The 7454-nt window shown below is 37.6% G+C and overlaps 1 pseudogene; it reads left to right on the top strand.

Annotated features, from left to right (window-relative positions):
- The first annotated feature begins 4833 nt into the window (after nucleotides 1-4833).
- Nucleotides 4834-5743, top strand: LOC101361977 (olfactory receptor 49-like; annotated as a pseudogene).
- Nucleotides 5744-7454: the final 1711 nt, after the last annotated feature.

Raw genomic sequence — 7454 nt, 5'->3', positions numbered from 1 at the left:
TGACATGTTGTGGGGTTGTTAACCAATGTCATAAAACAATATGTGTACTGACTGTTTAATGAGAAACTATTCTGTAAATCTTCACCTAAAGTACAATAAAAAGAAAAAAAAACGACCTCTGAACACTGCTTTTGCTGCGTCCCATGCGTCCCAAAAGTTCTGGTAGGATGTGTTTTCATTCTTGTTTGAATCTATGAACTTTTTTATTCCGTCCTTAATTTCTTCTATAAGCCAGTAGTTTTTGAGCAAGGTGTTGTTCAGTTTCCACGTGTTTGATTTTTTTTTCCTTGCTTTTTGTGTTGTTGATTTCCACTTTTATGGCTTTATGGTCAGAAAAGATGCTTTGTAATATTTTGATATTTTGGATTTTGTTAAATCTTGCTTTACAGCCTAATATGTGGTCTATTCTGGAGAATGTTCCATGTGCATTGGAAAAGAAAGTATACTTGGCTGCTGTTGGGTGGAGTGTTTGGTATTTGCATATGAGATCAAGTTGGTTGATTGTTGCATTTAGCTCTTCTCTTTTTTGAGCTTCTTTCGGATGTTCTGTCCTTCACTAAAAGTGGTGTGTTGAAGTCTCCTACTACTGTTGTGGAGCTGTTTATCTCTCTTTTCAGTGCTGTTGAAGTTTGTTTTATGTATTTTGGAGCCCTGTGGTTGGGTGCCTAAGTATTTATTATAGTTATGTCCTCCTGGTTTATTGACCCTTTAATCATTATATAGTGTCCTTCCTTATCCTCTGTGGTGGATTTTACTTTAAAGTCTATTTTGTCAGAGATTAATATTGTCACTCCTGCTCTTTTTTGAGTGTTGTTTGCTTGATATATTATTTTCCATCCCTTGAGTTTTAGTTTGTTTGTGTCTTTAAGTCTAATGTGTGTCTCTTATAAGTAGCATGTAGATGAGCTGTGTTTTTTAATCCAATCTGCCGCTGTCTCTTTATTGGTGCAGTTAGTCCATTTACGTTCAGTGTAATTACTGATAGGTATGAGTTTAATGCTGTCATTTTGATGTCTTTTTTTGTGTTGTTCACAGTTTCTTTGTTCCACTTAGTTTTCTGTGCTGAGTTGTCTTTCTTTACGTATTTTCTTTTCATCTTTTTCATTGTTGTTGATTTTGTGTTTGCTGAGTCCTTATATTTTTCCAGTTTTTTATTTTGACTTGTACAATTATTAGTTTCTCTTGTGGTTACCTTAATATTTACCCCTACTTTTTTAGGTTTATACCAGTCTTTCATTTCTTTATATCACCTTGACTTCCTCTGCTTATGAAAAATCTATGTCTACATTTTTTAAATCCCTCTTTTTTGTTTTAATGTTGTCATCTTGTACATATTGACAACTGTTTCCCTATTTTCAGTGTTTTAGCTTTGATTTTCTTTTGTGACTTCCCTATCTGGGTTGATATGTGTTTGGTCTGTCCTGCGTTCTAGTCTTGGGTTGTTATCTGATGTTACTGATTTTCTAACCAGAGGACTCCCTTTAGAATTTCTTGTAATTTTGGTTTGGTTTTTGCAAATTCCCTAAACTTTTGTTTATCTGGAAATGCCTTAATTTCACCATCATATATGAGAGACAGTTTTGCTGGATATATAGTTCTTATTTGGAAGTTTTTTTCCTTCAAGGCTTTTATATGTCATCCCATTGCCTTCTTGCTTGCATGGTTTCTGCTGAGTAGTCTGAGCTTATTCTTATTGACTCTCCTTCATAGATGGCTTTTCGTTTATCCTTAGCTGCTCTTAAAATTCTCTCTTTATCTTTGGTTTTGGCAAGTTTGATTATAATATGTCTTGGTGACTTTCTTTTTGGATCTAGCTTATGTGGGTTTCAATGAGCATCTTGGATAGATATAGTGTCATCTTTCATGATATCAGGGAGGTTTTCTGCCAACAAATCTTCAACACTTCTCTCTGAATTTTCTGTTATTTCTCCCAGTTCTGGTACTCCAATCACTCGTAGGTTATTCCTCTTGATAGAGTCCCACATAATTCTTAGGGTTTCTTCAGTTTTTTAAATCCATTTATCTTATTTTCCCTATATAAGTTGGGGTTTTATCTTCAATCTCACTAATTCTGACTTCCATTGCCTCAGTTCTGCTCCTATGACTTTCTATTGAGTTGTCTAATTCTGAAATTTTATTGATAATCTTCTGCATTTCTGATTGCTGTCTCCGTATGGATTCTTGCAGCCTGTTAAATTTGTTGTTATGCTCTTCTCTAATCTTTTTAATTTCCTCTATTGCATGTTCTGCATTTAGCTTAATTTCCTTCTTAATTTCTTGAAGAGTTCTGTATGTTAATCTTTTGTATTCTGCCCACAGTAATTCCAAGAAATTTTCCTCCTCTAGAAAATTTCTAGATTCTTTATTTTGGGAGCTTGCTGAAGCCATCATGGGTTGCCTCTTTATGCGATTTGATATTGACTGTTGTCTCAGAGCCATCAATAAATTATTATATTTATTTATTTTATGTTTGCCTTCTGTGTCCTAGATTCTTGTTTTGTTTTGATATGCCCAAATAGGCTGCTCATATGAGCTAGTTTGATTATTGGCAACTTTAAAGCGCTAATGTTCTGCCACCAGGTGGTTAGATCTGTTACTGGGTATGTGAGCTCTAGAGTCTCCCATTCCTCCTTTATGGATTCAGCTCAGGTGCCCAGGTAGATAACCACCAAGTGTATTGTGTAGGCTCTCACTTACAGTCCTAGACAGGCATGGGTGATTGGAGTAGACACAGGCATCTAGCCGTAGCAGGGGGTCACACTCTGATCAAGGCAGGGGGCTGATGGTCACCTCCGAGTGTCCAGGAGGAAGGTGTGTCCCTGTTCTGTAGAGTGCGTAGGCGGGTGGGTTTTGCACCCAAACTATGAGCACCTAATGCTGTTGGCTGTAAGGACTAGGGGGCACCTCTTATTCATTGGCCCCTCTCACAGTTGGCTAGGTGGCATGGATGGAGTCACCAGTCCTCAGGCCCCTGATGTGGGTAGGTGAAGACCCTGCTTAATGAGCAGAGCAGTGTCAAATGTCAAGAACCTGCTACTTTACAGCTGAAACAGTTGAAGTTAGAGTTCTGGTATATACCCTGTTGTACTGTGGTAATGAGGGCCTACACTGTTGAGATGGGCCCACACAAGTCTATGCAGGGGGAAAGGCACTCAAAGTCCATGGATCCATTATGCTTGTGCCTAGGCAAAGGAGCTGTGCCTACCCTGGATTCCTGGCTTAGGGGAGCCGGCAGTTTATTTTTTCCCATTTGTTCATTTGTTCACTCTCCAAGGTAAGGAGAATGGCTCCGGGTGTGTGACGGATCCTACTTCTGGCCCAGGGGACTCAGCAATTGCTGAAGCTGGTCCTGGACCCAGTGCAGAGCAGGGAGCAGGGAGGAAAATGGGAAAGAGGTTTTTCCCTAAAGGGTTGTTTTTGATCTGCATGGTAGACCATACACAAGTACTTATCTTTTGTCGAGGGCTGCTTCTCACTGATTATGGGTGGCCATGTAGACTCTCTGGCTCTGAGTCTCTCCTGGTGTGGAAAATGTGCCTCCTGAGCATGACTGCTTGCTTGCCTCACCGCTCACCCCCAAACTGCTCAGGCCTGAAGGGCTCAGGCTCTTGCTGGGTCAGGTCTGGCAACTCCTCCCTGCTTCTGAACCATCTCTCTCTCCCCCGCCACTCAGTCTGGTTCCTCAACTCTGCTTTGATGTTCAGGGCTCCCAGATTGCCATATATAATCAAATTACTTGTTTTTTTGGGTCTTTGGTGTAAGAGGGTCAACCAGAATTGTCTGACTACTCTGCCATCTTGTCCCCACCTCACAATTTAATTATTGTGGCTTATTTATTAGAGTACTGATTTCCAACAATTAGGCAGACCCCTTCCCCAAAGATTAGGTATCAATTTATCTGGTTTCTATCTAGATATATATATCAGTATTATTTTTTTAAAAATGTTCCTCTAGTGACTGCAATGGCATCCAGGTGTGATTCCACCATGCCGTAATCTCTCAATGTCACAATAATTTTCCCAGAAAAACGAATGTTGAAGGGTGGTTTATGAATAATAGCTGAATGAAACACTTCCATTCTGCTAGGTTGCTGGAGTGAGAGGGATAGTGATTTACTTGTTAAATGTTTGTTCATGGAGTTTCAACAACCAACTCTTGTAATCATTTTCCCACATATTCTAGACATAGTTTCTCTTAAGTTCATGGGTTGGTTAGTTATGACATATTATGATATATTAGCTTTACCGCTTACTCTATTGTCTTAGGTAAAGAACCCCTTTTGAATGGAGCTTTAGAAAAATAACTGAGTTGGAATATTGTAATCGGATTAATGGCTTTTTTACCCTTTTTATTTTTAGAGGGCTAAAGTCAGTAAATAGGAAAGTTTCATAAACTGCTGTCATGGCGCCAATGAGAGGATATTTCACAGGGATTATAGCCGCCATTGTTATCTGTTAGTAGTATAAGTTGTCTGCAAAAAATAATATTTTTCATTTTTCATTATTTAATGCACTGACTATTACTCAAAGATATTAGTTTCTAGAAAAGTTAAGTTGTACATTAAAAATCATTATCAAAATCAACAAACTCCCCCAAAGAACCCATTAATTTTTAAAAATTTAAAATGAGAAAAGTTAAAAATCACTTATAATACAATATTTAAAAAATAGAAGATTATTTCTCATTAAAAATAGTAGCTGCAGGTAGTTTTTTTTTTTTTTTTTAAATTATTGCCACTATTCAGTACTTTATTCTTCAGCGATGGTGTTTTCTGCCTAACAGATCAAAGAGAGATGATGACAGAGAAAAGGAAGTAACTACAGTATGGAGACGATGAATGGGACAGCAGTCTAGGAATTCATCCTGGAGGGGCTTCCTGCTATCCAGCATCTGGGTAAAGTCCTCTTCCTGGTGCATCTGCTGGCATACCTAGCCTCCATCATAGGAAACACGGTGATAATCACCACCACCTGGGCTGACCATCCCCTCCAGACGCTGATGTATATTTTACTCAACAATTTCTCCTTCTGTGACTTCTGTTTTATCACCACAGTTATTCCTAAACTATTGTCCATCTTTCTTTCAGGAAGGCAAACCATTCCTTTACTGCTTGTCTCATGCAGGCTTTTTCCTTTGTATTTGTTGGATCAACAGTTTTCTTCCTCATGGTTGTGATGTCCTTGGAGCGGCATCTGGCCATTTGCAAGCCTGTGCACTATGTTACCATCATGAACCTGAGGGTTTGTTTCCTTCTGCTATACTTTATCTTTCATCTTCCTGTCTGGTCTGCTGCTGAAAGTTTCTCAGTTATCCTTCTGTGGCCCGAATATCATGCCCCACTTCTTCTGTGACCTTGACTCACTGATTCATCTCTTCTGTTCTGACGCCAGTTCTACTGAAATGTTGGCTTCCAGTCTGGCTTTGTTCACCTTTTTGCACCCCTTATTATAACCATCATCACATACAGCCACATAGTAGTCACAATTGTGTATCTCCCATCAGCCAAGGAGTGACACAAGGCTTTCTCCACCTGTTTATCTCACCTCATGGTCCTCTCTCTGATGTACAGAAGCTATGTCTTTATATATGTGAAACCAAAACAAACCAACAGGCTGGACTGCAACAGGGAAGCTGCTCTTGTGAACACTGTGGAGACCCTACTGCTGAGCCCTGTCATCTACACGCTGCAAACAAGCAGGTCAGTCAGGCTCTGAAGGGTACTCTGTCCAGGGTGAAATTGTAGAAATAGGATCACAGACTCTCAGAGGGGAATGCACCTTCTCCATCTAATTCAATTCACTTATAGTTCTGGAATCTCCTATATAAACATGAAAATGTGATTTTTAAGGTTCTGCTTGTTTATTTTTAGAACAGTGGTTACTTTATCTCATAATTCAATGTGTTACCCTTTTGATGGCTTTAATATTTTTCTTTATATTGAGATGAAAATATCTTCCTGTGTCTTCTATTCGTTGGTTTTAGATTAATTGGATTCAACCAGTTCTAATGAAGAGCCTCTTATGGATGAATCTGTTTGATGCATTTGGAATATCAAAGCTAGGAAGATACAATGTCTAGAATCTACTTGTGGTAAGTGCAAGGGGGGAGAGTATGCAATTCACAAGCTTTAAGAATACCAAATTGATTCAAGGGTAGATGCAACATGGTCACTATTTTGTATTGTATTTTAAAGGACACTTTTGTATACATAACTGTCACAATAATAAAATTCCTTAAAAGGAATCAATACAAATGTTTTAAATGTTGAATATTCTTTCTATAAAATAGAATATAAATATTTAAAATTCTCATTCCCATTGTCATGAAAAGCTATAAATGTCCCTAGCTGAAATTGAAAGTCCCCACTGGCTTGCCAGGATGATTTCAGTACCAAAGCACTGAAGATGAAGGACCAGAGAGAGAAAGAGAGAGAACCTACCAAAACTCACACAATGATAAATAGATAATCTGAATAGGCTGATACCTATTAAAGAATTTGATCAACAATTAATGACCTTGCAAAACTGAAAGTGCTAGGCCCAAATAGTTTCAATGGTGAATTATGCCACAGAGTTAAAGAAGAATTAACACTAAATCCTTCTCAAACTTTCTCAAAAAATAGTAAAGGAAATAACAATTCGTAATTCATCTATAAAAACTCACCTATGAAGCCAGCATTATCCTATTAACTAAACCAAAGACATTACTAGGAAGGAAAAGTATACACCAGTATCTCTTATGGACATAGATATAAAAATCATCAACAAAGTATTAGCAAAAAATTCAACAACGTGTAAAAAGAATTATACTCCCCAACCTAATGGGATTTATCCCAAGTATGGAATTCTGGTTTGATATTCGCAAATCAATCAGTGTAATTCATAATATTAACTGAGTCAAGAAGAAAAATCACATGATCATATTAATAGATGCAGAAAAAGCATTTGACAAAATCCAACACTCACTCATGATACAAACTCTCAGAAAACTAGAAATAGAGATGAATTTCCTCAACTTGATAAAAACAACTATAAAAAAATTAACACCAAAAAGGAGAAATATTTAGATATAAATCTAACAAAATATGTACAAGATCTCTATAAGGGAAACTACAAAACCCTGATGAAAGAAATCAAAGAATATATAAATAAATGGAAGGATATTCCATATTCATGGATAGGAAAACTTAATAAGATGTCAACTCTTCTCAGATTGACCTATAGGTTCAATGCAATACCAATCGAAATCCAAGCAAGTTATTTTGTGAGCATTGGCAAAGTGATTCTAAAGTTTATATGGAAAGCAAAAGTCCCATAATAGCCAACACAATACTGAAGAAAAGAGCCAGAGGACTGATACTATCCAACTGCAAGACTCACTATGACATTACAGTGATCAAGATGCTGTGTTTCTGGTGAAAGACTAGACAAACAGATCAGTGGAACAGAATAGAG

This window comes from Trichechus manatus, unplaced genomic scaffold, assembly GCF_000243295.1.
Source record: "Trichechus manatus latirostris isolate Lorelei unplaced genomic scaffold, TriManLat1.0 scaffold00200, whole genome shotgun sequence".
Lineage (NCBI taxonomy): Eukaryota > Metazoa > Chordata > Mammalia > Sirenia > Trichechidae > Trichechus > Trichechus manatus.
Note: the sequence above shows the minus strand (reverse complement) of the source record. Positions and strands in the feature narration are given on the sequence as shown.